This window comes from Scyliorhinus torazame, chromosome 5 (assembly GCF_047496885.1).
Source record: "Scyliorhinus torazame isolate Kashiwa2021f chromosome 5, sScyTor2.1, whole genome shotgun sequence".
NCBI lineage: Eukaryota > Metazoa > Chordata > Chondrichthyes > Carcharhiniformes > Scyliorhinidae > Scyliorhinus > Scyliorhinus torazame.
Window position 1 is genome coordinate 82,070,359 of NC_092711.1, and position 13,003 is coordinate 82,083,361.

At 44.8% G+C, this 13,003-nt stretch overlaps 1 non-coding gene across 1 annotated transcript; it reads left to right on the top strand.

Annotated features, from left to right (window-relative positions):
* Nucleotides 1–12,248: 12,248 nt before the first annotated feature.
* On the top strand, nt 12,249–12,320 carry trnat-cgu (transfer RNA threonine (anticodon CGU)). Its single transcript has one exon. It is a non-coding gene; the product is annotated as a tRNA-Thr (tRNA).
* The last annotated feature ends 683 nt before the right edge of the window (nt 12,321–13,003 follow it).

Here is a 13,003-nt window from a genome sequence, read left to right on the forward strand (position 1 = left end):
ATTAGCGAACGACGTCATAAAGCTGTACTTTCAAAGTTCTGGGTCTGGTGCCTATTTGTCAGTGGACATCTTTGAAATGTGAGCTAATGGCACCGTCAGAGTTATCACATTGTAAAGATCCTGTCGTAAAAATAATGACTGAAATCAGTACTTTACAAAGGTAACCCTAGTGGAACCGCATCACGGTGTAGAGTTGGTTGTCTATTTATCCCTGGTCTCCTCAAAACAGTAACTATTAACGACGCTCATGCTCTGGGTGGCACTCGTTAATTCTTGTGCATTAGGCTGAATTAAAATGATTCCTTTCACCTTTCGCCTTGATTCGAGATAAAGATCTATCGAAACAAATAGATAAACATTACTTCGAAGAAAAGCGAGTTACACCCAGAAAAAGTCAAAATGACGGATAACATGAGACAGAAAAAGGGAACAAAACTGAAAAACACAACCAGGGCTGGAATCTGATTGGACAGACTTAGCTGTGTTTCGTCCTCAACTAACAGAGGCTGTTCCACAGCTGACGTAAAAGCTGCGAGACGAGCCAATCGTAGCACGGAAGAACGCCCCTCAATTTCCCAACAAGTGAAGCCGGCCTCTGATCAGAGTTTACTCTGTGATATGAGACTAGAAGCAGCAACGTATTTGAAACAGTGTCGCTGTTTACTGTCCAATCAGGAACAATGTGCTCCCTGTGTGCTTTGCTGATAATAATGGTCTTGCTGCCCGGTGAGTCTGAGCTCGAATCCTCAGTCTGTCTTTCATGCGTTATATTTACTCACAGATTTCTGACACATTCTCTATGTTGTTACAGGAACCAGTGGCAAAGATTCCGTTTCCCAGGAGCCGCCTGAATTAACGGTTCAGGAAGAACAGACGGTAATATTGAACTGCAGTTACAAAGCACAATACTCCACGGCAACTCTCTTCTGGTACATCCAGTATCCCGGGAAAGCTCCGAGATATTTACTGGAAATGTTCGGCAAGGAACAGGGCGATAAGTCACCAGAGTTTTCTGACCGGTTTTCTGCTGATTTGGACAAAGACAAGAAAACCGTTCCATTAACTATCACCGGGGTCCTTGTTTCTGACTCCGCCGTGTATCTCTGTGCTCTGAACCCCACACTGTTACAGAGGCACAGTCAACCCGTACAAAAACCGGTAAGGCACTCTCACCTCCTCTTCACTGAATCAGATCTGTCAGTAGGATTGTGAACTGCTAATATTAATAAAACAATATTATAAATGACAGCTTGCCCGAATGATCTCTTTCTGTTATGCTGAATGTTTGTCATTCCGATTTACTGGACTCCGAGCAGCTCTGTAAATGGGAGGCTTTGGTTCTGTTATCAGAACAACATGAACTGTTTCCAATCCGTGCCCCATCTCAAATATTTGATTTAATGCTCGTTTTATTATTAGTCTGTAGCACAGAGAACGTAGTTGTTATTTCGCTGAGTTTCTTCAAGAAGGGTTCCAAAGATCTGCGGATATTAAGGCAAAGAAGATAGTTGTGGATAGTGCAGGAGGGTGGATGTGAGGTAGATCAGCCAGGATCTTACTGAATGACAGACCAGGCCCGAGTGAAGGCTCCTATTTCTTATTCTCTGAAGCTATTCCGTTCAATTCATTGTTCTGAGAACAGTTTCATCTGATTCCATGCTCTTTGTTCTGATGAAATGTAGGACACAGGAGCTCAGGGCTGATTGGGTGTCGCCTTTAGACTCTGTCAGTAATGAACCAATCAGTAGCGAGGTGGGATATGATTCAACATCTTGTCAAGTCTTATCTGAAACAATTCAGCTTTAACTCACTCTGTTTAAATCCACCAGCAGCTCTGTGAACATGTCGACTGTTACCTTTTACACATCCCTCACAGCTGCAGTCCTCTTAACTGGTAAGTTCCGAAGTTGCACAATTTTCACTTTGCTTGTGATATCGACATAGAAATCGTCATTTAAATGTATCTCCCCTCCGTTTGCAATCTGTTTCCTTAACTTGAAACAATCGTGATAATGAAAAAACAATGTCTCCATTTCTAAATGTTTTCAGGGGTTAGAGGTGAAGACTCCGTCTCTCAGGAGCCGCTCGCAGTGACACAATATGAAGGAGACTCAGTGATCATTAATTACAGCTATTCGACCACAGCTGCTTCATATTATTTACAGCTGTACCGTCAGGACCTGAATAAAGCTCCCACATTACTGATCTACGTTCATAACTATGGAGCAATTTCCAGAACAGTGGGCGTGGAGTCTCGATTTTCTGCATCAATAAACACTTCGAAAAGTGGCGGGAATTTCACCATCCGGGAGCTGAGGCTGTCTGACAGCGCGGTGTATTACTGCGGACTGAGAGACATAGTGACAGAAACCAGAGGGAGCCTCGTACAAAAACACTGCCGCAATGTGGCAAAGAGAATAGCGGACTGAGGCGGAAAAGCTGGACTTTATGAACCGATCAGCAGATTTTTCTGATTTGAAATAAATCCAAATGATTGACAAGCAAGAGATAATAATAATCTTTATTGTCACAAGCAGACTTACATTAACACTGCAATGAAGTTACTGTGAAAATCCCCTAGTCACCACACTCTGGCGCCTGTTCCGGCAGAGGAGGTTTCCTCTGCTCCATTTTACATCGAATACATTTTGAGCATAACGTTATGATATGTTTAGAGCATTTATTCCAGTTTCCAAATTAAATATATTGCGACAAAATTGCTGAGCAAATATTTGATATTGTGTTCCAGTCTTTAAAGGAGTGACACACACCGCGTAAATGCAGTAGCGGGCATATAACACTGAGGGGTGCTCAGGACAAAAGTGCAAAAACTTCGTTTGTGCATAAAGCCTTGTCCGGTGCGTTCAGATTCGCCAGGGCGCTCCTGGCGCTTTCTCGTGCTCTTTTCCATTTGGCTTTTGTATTTAGTTGGCTTTGTTACCATTAGTCCAGGTGTCCAGAACACCAAATCTGACCTTAAGGATAATTTACTTATTTACCATGAGTCATCAACTTCTAATCATGTCCGGAAAATAACTCCTGTACTTTTTCTGTATTGAGGATTGGTTGTTTGGTAGCACAGACGTGAGCATTGCTGAAAATAATTGTCGAAGCTTTTCGTCCTGAACTCATCAGGACAATGATAACAACAGCAATGTCAGGGGGAACATCATAATGTATTTTTTCAGCCATATTAAGCATTCTCAGTTTCAATATATGTCAGTGACATTAACATTCGGACGTGTTTAATCGGGTTATTATGATTATTAAGATTTTCCTCACCCGATGGGCATTGGTTTGCACTACAGACTGATACTACAACCCTAAAATTACTTGTCCTTCAGAGGTTTCCTGAACAGCGGCCAGGGATATAAATAGTGCCGACCACATGCAGAGTTTGTTTTCTCAATGGTTGCGACGAGTTCTCAGATATCCTCATATCAGCATCAACTAATTCTGCTCTCAGTAAATACAATAATTGGACTGAATCTGTCTTCGATGTGAATGATTTTAGATGGTGTTCATGTGGATTGTGTTCAGGGCCTGTGCTCACAGGAAACCATTCACGTTTCAGTGTCTGAGCCGCTGTGAAAACAAGCTCTCACCAGACAGCAGCTGTGACCCAGAAACCTGCGGCAGTTTTTGTTTGAAACTTTCCCTCGTTGCCATCACTGTGAGACTCTGTGCTCAGTAATAGACCGCGGTGTCAGACAGCCGCAGCTCCGAGATGGTCAATCGGTACAGCTTGTCTGGCAGCTGAACTGTATCAGAAAACCGGTCCTGAGCGAAATCCGCCTTCAATTCAGCACCGCCGCCCGTGTCCTTCCGGACCACAAACTTAGGCTGTCTGTCTGGGTACTGACGGTACCAGAATAAGTATAAAGCATCGTCCGTATAGGTACAGGTTAGAGTGACATCTTCTCTTTCTGTCTGTGTGAGTGAGGATTCCCGCTGAGTAACACAATCTCCACCGCTCAGACCTGCAACACACGGTTATAGAAAGCGGAAAACATTGCTTAAAATTTCAACTGAACTGAACTGAGGGTGAAAATTCCGTCGGTGTAACATAAAAATAGATAGAATTTAGAGCACGAGAAAGCTCATTCGGCCTAATTGCTTCATGTCAGTGTTTACAATCCCAGGAGAATCCTCCATCTCTCCTCATATCATTCAATCAGCAAATCCCTCCGCCCATTTCTCCCTTATTTGTTTATCTAGTTTCCCTTGAAATGTGTCTTTACTCCGCTCCTCACCTCTTCCTTGTGTTAAATTGAGCCACATTCTACCGATTCTCTTTCTCAACTGGTTATTCCTGATTTCCAAGTTAGAGAATTAGGTGGTGCTTAGATTTCTGGCAGCGAGATTTGGAACCTGTGAAATTATCCGCTCCACACTCCGATCAGATCATTGTAAAGGCATCAAGGTTGACGTCCCGTTAGTACAGAAAAGAACCAGAACTTTTACATTGCTTTCTGATAGGTATCATCCTCCAATTCCGGTACCGCCACTCTAACTCGCGTATGCTTTGTGTTTTGCCAACATAAACTCCTGGAAGGAAGAGGCTAGGGGATAGACTCATCTTTTCTAAGGCAGATTGGATACTTGATTAACACAAGGGTACTGCTTTCCAAATTTATTCCTATGGAAATGAACGTTTTTTTTTACGTTTTAAACGTCTTACTAACAATGAATGTTACCCAGATCAAAGCGAGAACGGGGATCCGCATCGCATCTGGTCCTGGATTCCGGGGACTAATTCTGTCTCAGAAACCTGCAGAATATCCAACCAGATAAAGCTGAGAGCATTGGCTGAGGCTGCTCTGATGTCACTTCCTATGGAACGAATGATCGGAAGAGCTCGGTTCGCTGGATCTGATTGGTCTGATGTCACCTATTTAACCACATGTGTTTATTTGAGGGAACTGAGGAGGTTGCAGTGCATTCTGCTGATCAGAGCGAGACCACAAAACACAGACAGCTTGATCCCTAATTGATCTGAGCGGCATTTTTATCTTCGGTTCACCTGAAAGAAACAGCCTTGAAGAAAGGAAATACAAGTGCTGAATGTGATGAAGGTGTTCCGAGCATTTCAATCACGAAAACGACTGAATTTGAGGCGGGGATGAAAGAAAGTGTGTTCTCAGATTTGTTTTGTATTCGTGTCGTATCAAACAGAGGTGAAAAAATACAATGACAATCAACAGGAGAAATTTTCAATTTAACAAATGTTAAAATGTCAGTTTGTCAAATAGGCCTTAAACATTTCCACTCAATCGCTTATTATTGAGTGAATCCAATCTGACATCTAACACCTCTGTTCAGAGCTGCTGGGATCTGTCTCGTGGCTACATTCTTCAGTCCCTCTGCTCATTGCTGGTATTAATGCATCTCTCCACAGTCCACTATTCCGTTCACTCTGTCACACAGCGGCAGTGATTTTGCACGAGGCTCCCTCTGGTTGCTGTCACCGTGTCTCTCAGTCCGCAGTAATACACCGCGCTGTCAGACAGCCGCAGCTCCCGGATCGTGAAATTCCCCTCCCTTTTCGAAGTGTCGAGAGATGCTGAGAATCCACACGGCCTCTGCTCTGAAAACATCTCCGTATTTCGGGATGTCGATCAAAATATGGGGGTTATCTCCGGGCCCTGGCGGTACAGCTGTGAATTATGCGAATCAGCAGCGGTCGAATAGCTGAAATTATTTATGGCAAAGCCTCCTTCAAAATGTGTCGTGGAAACCGGTTCCTGTGAAACTGAGTCTAAAGCAGTAACGGCTGGCAGAAATAAAGAGAAAACAGGGTTAACACAGAACACATTGCCTGCACGAAGGAGATTTTGTAGTTTGTAAACTTCCCAGTTAAGAGAGCAGCAGTTGTGATGAATGAATAAAAAACAACATCTCACATGTTTGCAGAGAGCTGTCAGCGGATTTGAACCTGAAATTGTATCTGTGATGAGTTGGGTACGTGTTGAGTAACACCTGATATCTTTGCCGATTCGTTCGTTCCTGACAGCGTCATCAGTTTTCACCCAATTAGTTTCATGGGGTCTTTGTTCCACTATTGATCCAATCAACTGAGAGCTTCTTTCTGCTCCAATTCATGACATCAGGGCGGGCAGCAGTGAATCGAACAGGGAACAGGAATTAAACACAATGTTGACCCTTCAACAGTTTCACTCTGCGAGATGGGTGAAGTGAAGGGAAATAGCTCTTAATGTGCTACTAACAATGCGGTGGCTCCCATTAACCGAACTGCTCATTGGCCATTAGAGCTACTACAGCTAGTATAAAGGCCCATCGAGAGGACAAGTGAGCTCTGAAGGCTTTCAGTTCCGCCAATTCCAGCTATTATATGGAATAAATGGCGTCGGCTTGGCAGATTTGAGCAGAATAGGATTAAGGATCAAGCTGTCTGCGTTTCTCGGCATGCTCTGATCAGCAGAATGCACGGCAACTGCCTCAGTTTTCGTTGACAAACATGTTTAAATAGGTGCCATCAGACCCAGCAAACCCTGCTCTTCCGATCATTCGTTTCATAGGTTGTGACGTCAGAGCAGCCTCAGCCAATGCTCTGAGCTTGATATTGTTGGATGTTCTGCAGGTTTCTGAGACAAAATAGTCCCTGGAATCCAGGACCAGCAGCAATGCGGATCCCCGTTCTCGCTGTGATCTGGGTGACATTCAATGTTGGAAAGACGTTTAAAGCATTTTTAAAATGTTAATATCTAGCAGGAATAAATTTGGAAAGCAGGACACCCGGGTTAACAAGCATCAGACCAGCCTTAGAGAACACATGAATCTTTGTCCTCGTCTCTTTTTTACAGGGGTTTATATTCGCAAAACACAATGCAAACGCTAGTTAGAGTGACAATACCGGAATTAGATGATATCTAGCAGAATGTAAATGCTGTGGTTCTTTCAGTACTGACGTGAAGTCAATCTTGATGTCTTTACATTGATGCGATGGACGTGTAGAGAGGCTAATTCCACATGTGGAATGTTCCAAATCTCCGAGCCAGAAATCTGCCTAACATGCACATCTTTGGACTCAAGTAGAAATATAAAATCCAGTCGAACTGAACTGCTGACCTAACCAACGACGGAACTGCGCCCTGGGAAGCAATGTCTGCAATAGCACAATCGGATTAAACCGACAGAAGCAAATGCAGTATCTTTCACTATACATTTTTGCCTGAAATTGAAGTGATTTTGTCATTGAATCTTCTACCAATGAAAGTCATTACATGCGATCCCCTCCAGCACAAGAGCAAAATTCTGAGGAGATAAATTGATTCTCCATTCTACCTTTTTTATCACAAGCAAAATAATCCAAGATTGCCTTGTCAGTTTTCATAAACTGCCATTCATTCCTGGTACTCTTCTGATATATAATATCCGCGCTATCTCCAACTTGTTAACATTCTTTATACTTTGTCTTTCACTGGATTTGGACAGAGAGGTCCAGCAATAATTACTCCAGAATTAGGGTCACGTTTCGATATAAACAGCAACAGTGACAAAACCTGTGTCAAAATGTCTCCAATTTATAGAATAAATCCTAGAATTCCTACAGTGCAGAAGGAGGCCATTCGGCCATCGAGTCTGCTCCAACCCTCTGAAAGAATACTCCACCAAGCCCAATTCCCCGCCCTATTCCTATAAACCTTTAACCTAACCTACAGATCCCTGGACACTGCGGGACAATTTAGCGTGGCCAATCCACCTAACCTGCACACCTGAGGGCAGAACGGTAGCATAAGTGGCTAGCACTGTGGCTTCACAGCGCCAGGGTCCCAAGTTCGATTCCCCGCTGGGTCAGTGTCTGTGCTGAGTCTGTACGTTCTTCCGTGTCTGTGTAGGTTTTCTCCGGGTGCTCCGGTTTCTTCCCACAGTCCAAAGGCGTGCAGGTTAGGTGGATTGGCCATGATAAATTGTCCTTAGTGTCCAAAACGGTTAGGAGGGGTTATTGGGTTACGGGGATAGGGTGGAAGTGAGGGCATATGTGGGTCGGTGCAGACTTGATGGGCCGAATGGGTCGGTGCGGACGTGATGGGCCGAATGGCCTCCTACTGTATGTTCTATGTTCTATCTTTGGACTATGGGAGGAAACTGGAGCATCTGGAGGAAACCTACGCAAACACGGGGAGAAAGTGAAAACTCCACAAGTCACCCAAGGCCGGCATGGAACCTGAGTCTGGCGCTGTGAGGCAGCAGTGCTAACCACTGTGGTCACTGTGCCGAAATTTAGCTTTCTGGCAAACGCTCATGTTTGCGGATAAAATACTCTCCCAATCCACTCAATGACCTCATCCTAAAATGGATTACTTATGACCCGCCAGTAGAGGGCCCCAATATCAGGCATGGACCTGATTATGTCACGTGACAGCACTGACACAGCTAATGGGGATGGTATCCGGAGTGATGTCACAATGGGCCTGGCCCTCTGCAGTGTGTGGGTGGAACAATGAGCTGAAAGAGCCCGGGTTCCCTCTCTGCTTCTCAATCTCTAACTCATTTCATTCCCATTCACTGAGAGAGATTTATTTAGACATGTTTCTGTTAATATTGGCGGCGCTCTTGCATAGAAAGTACTGGGTTCAGCACTGGATTCTCCGGTCCCCAGCCGCGTGTTTCTCGGATGGACAACTGACTCTCAGATTCCCGCAAATTGTGATTAACTCTTGATATTTTATACTTTCGCAGGCGGACTGTGCGCAGATCCAGTAACTCAGTCACCGCTGACAATATTCGCATCAGAAGGGAGTTCAGTTAGATCGCGAATATACAGACCCGACTATGTACTACATGCTCTGGTATCAGCAAAAACCGGCACAGCCGCCGAGATTGATCATCATTAACATGGTGGCGATGAAGAAAGAGGAGATCTCAGGACGATATCTGGCGGCTGCCAGCAGGTCTAAAAAGAATGGTCATCTCAGTATAAACGCGCTCAGTGTGGAGGACGGGGCAGTCTATTACTGTGCAATGAGCACAGTGTCACAAATCAGCTACAACCACGTACAAAACCTCAGAGAGTATTTTCAATTCCACTAATTTTGCGTTCCTGCCCTTGTGGTTTGATCTCGATTCAGAAAAACAGTCAAGTCTATGTATCCACCAATTACATTGCTGTCCCAGTCCTTTTGTAGGTCAATAGTGGAGCCGTTTGCGATTCGTGAGATTAATCCGCATGTCGCCATGCGCAGTAAATTTAAACTTGGAATATCCACTTCAGAGCAGAAGTAATGCAAGTTCTCAGATGTGGGGATAATAAAATCTTCCAGGACCATTAACTTAGATCGACCTAAGGCCACTGAATCTGAGCCCCTTGTAGTCTTCAGTAGAACATCGACTTTCCGATCGAAAATACATTAAATCTATGTTGACACTTCCTGTTTTCTGTTATAGAGTCGCCCAGATAACGGACGTGTATCAGCTAGGGGGCGAGCGACCGCGGAGGCCATGTATTTGTCCGGTCCTTCCAGATCTTTTCTACACTGCCTCAGGGGACCAATATTACCAGCGTTCTCTTTCTATCGCTGGCAATCAGAGGATTGGCCGTCACTGTTAAAATGCATAGAGTTGTGATCCTGTTCTGATAACAAGTAAGATGCGCCACTGCAGCATGGATTTACCTCTACCATTGGAGCATCCTTCGTGACGCTGTGCTGGGACATGCTCAACGATGCTGTGTCTCCATCGATAACAAATACCGACCCAGGAGATTGTGATACCTCTTCACGGACCTGCGAACAGACGAATTTTGAGCAGGAGTTGTTTATCCATCCTCTCGAGCCTCCTCCATCGTTCAATAAGTTCGTGGCTCATGTGATTATGACCTCAGATTCACATTTCACCTACCCCGGATAAACTTTAAATCCCTTTTTAATCGAGAATCCAAGCACATCTGCCTTGAAATATTCAACGAACCCCCCTCAGCGGTCTCTGCGGAAGAGTTCCATAGATTAATGAAGCTCGGTCAGAAAAAAAAACAAAGATCTACATATGGAGTCTTGCTCCATTTCACGTAATCATTATAAATGACTGTGGCCTTTCTGACCGTCCTCTCGCATCCACCTTGAGAGTTGAATATCCCCCCCCCCCCCCCCACAACCTACCTCCCCCCCTCTCGGTGTTGGTTTGTTTCTGAGATCCACTGTATTTCTGCTATAATGGACTGCCGGCAGAGACATGTATAGGGATATTTATAGTGGTGTACTAGTATTTATCTGTATGTGTGTCATATTGATAACACTTCTACATTTGCTGCTACGCAGATTCTCTCCAATCAGACGGACCTTGCAAGCTGCCCGGAAGCTGACTGTATATCAGGATCGTCCGGATAGATTGTATTGATGTGTGGCGTTAAGCTAATATCCTCTTCAACCCTCATGTCACGTCCAACTGTTCCACTGGGTCTTGGTGGCTCCAGCCTGATAGAAACGAACAGAAAACAATAACAATTTCAAAATTCAGAATCAGCCTCATATCGACCAACATAACGGTCACCCACAGCATCTTCAGTATTATTTATTGAACAATAATATCTGGTTACACAGTGAGGGGAGAATGGGGGGTTTGCAGTGAAGGAAATACTGAGTAGCGAGATCATAACGAGGAGATGGACGAGGCGGTTCCCCGCGATAGTTCCTGAATCAATTGCTCTTCAGGGCAGGCAATTATCTGTCAGAGCAGCAAACCAGATTCAGGTCCCACTGCACTGCAGATCCAACCAAAGACTAGAATCAACCAGCGGTAGCAATGTCTAGAGTAACACAATGGTGTTAGAGCGAGAACGGTAGAGTTCTTGGTAATGTGGAGGAGCAGAGAGATCTTGGGGTCTATGTTCATACATCTTTGAAAGTTGCCACTCAAGTGGATAGAGCTGTGAAGAAGGCCTTTGGTGTGCTCGCGTTCATTAACAGAGGGATTGAATTTAAGAGCCGTGAGGTGATGATGCAGTTGTACAAAACTTTGGTAAGGCCACATTTGGAGTACTGTGTACAGTTCTGGTCACCTCATTTTAGGAAGGATGTCGAAGCTTTGGAAAAGGTGCAAAGAAGATTTACCAGGATGTTACCTGGAATGGAGAGTAGGTCTTACGAGGAAAGGTTCAGGGTGCTAGGCCTTTTCTCATTAGAACGGAGAAGGATGAGGCGCGACTTGATAGAGGTTTATAAGATGATCAGGGGAATAGATAGAGTAGACAGTCAGAGACTTTTTCCCCGGGTGGAACAAACCATTACAACGGGATATAAATTTAAGGTGAAAGGTGGAAGATATAGGAGGGGTATCAGAGGTAGATTCTTTACCCAGAGAGTAGTGGGAGCATGGGATGCACTGCCTGTGGAAGCAGTTGAATCGGAAACATTAGGGACCTTCAAGCAGCTATTGGATAGGTACATGGATTACGGTAAAATGATATAGTGTAGATTTATTTGTTCTTAAGGGCAGCACGGTAGCATTGTGGATAGCACAATTGCTTCATAGCTCCAGGGTCCCAGGTTTGATTCCGGCTTGGGTCACTGTCTGTGCGGAGTCTGCACGTCCTCCCCGTGTCTGCGTGGGTTTCCTCCGGGTGCTCCGGTTTCCTCCCACAGTCCAAAAATGTGCAGGGTAGGTGGATTGGCCATGATAAATTGCCCTTAGTGTCCAAAATTGCCCTTGGTGTTGGGTGGAGGTGTTGAGTTTGGGTGGGGTGCTCTTTCCAAGAGCCGGTGCAGACTCAGGGGGCCGAATGGCCTCCTTCTGCACTGTAAATTCAATGATAATCAATGATTAATCTAGGACAAAGGTTCGGCACAACATCGTGGGCCGAAGGGCCTGTTCTGTGCTGTATTTTCTATGTTCTACAACAAACGGAAACTGTGACAGGGGACAGCGCAGACTCAAAGCTGAAAAAAGTGTGCGGCGGTTATCAGCTGCAGTCGCAAGTGATGGAGCGGAAATAGCGACATTTGAACATCCAGCAGCCTGTGACCATCCTGCGCCCGCTCACTGCTCAACTCACTGAGAACAATATCGTGTCAGGGGGAGGGGGGATTCAACTGCCGCTACCTGCACCTGTTTGTAAGAGGTATTTCTCTTGCCCTTTTCGTCCTGCATTTAAATCCCGCGCTAGTTGGCGTTCTCACGTTCTGACAATACCTTTTGAAATGTTCTATTGATTCGTCTTCTCTCAACAATTTTGGCGCCAGTTTCCAAATGGTATCAACTCACAGAGCAATTAATACCGTTCACCTGCACACGGTGCGGTGGCCAAGGGGAAAGGCGTTGGTTTCGTAAACCAAAAATCGCGGGTTCGAATCCCGCCTGTGCCTCGGCTCCCCTGCGCTCCTTGTGCTGCCTCCTTTGTTTAATGCTTTCCCACAGCAGGCAGTATCATCCACCTGCCCCTATCCTCTTTATAAAACTTTGAACCTTCAGCTGATGGATATAATTTCGGACAATCTCGTCTCTGAAAAAAAAAGTTCTGAGTGCACCAGGTTTTGTACCCCTTTATACCTTCTTCGTTATAATCAAAATAAACAAAACCAGTCTGTTCAGCCCTGCTATTATTCTGATTTATAACCTCCGCAAGACTTGGAAATACTTCGACTTCGTCGGCCCAGGGCTTAAACAGAGAACTTCAGTGATGATTTGCACAGATTAAGCATCATTTTCTGATTACCATTAGTAACAAAGACAGTATCTAAACAGCTGCAATTTGGATTTCTGGATAGCTTTCGGGTCCTGGTATGTATTGCAGTAAACTTTGAATTGGAGATGCCGGCGTTGGACTGGGGTGGGCACAGTAAGAAGTCTTACAACACCAGGTTAAAGTCCAACAGGTTTGTTTCGATGTCACTAGCTTTCGGAGCGCTGCTCCTTCCTCAGGTGAATGAAGAGGTATGTTCCAGAAACACATACATAGACAAATTCAAAGATGCCAAACAATGCTAGGAATGCGAGCATTAGCAGGTGATTAAATCTTTACAGATCCAGAGATGGGGCGACCCCAGGT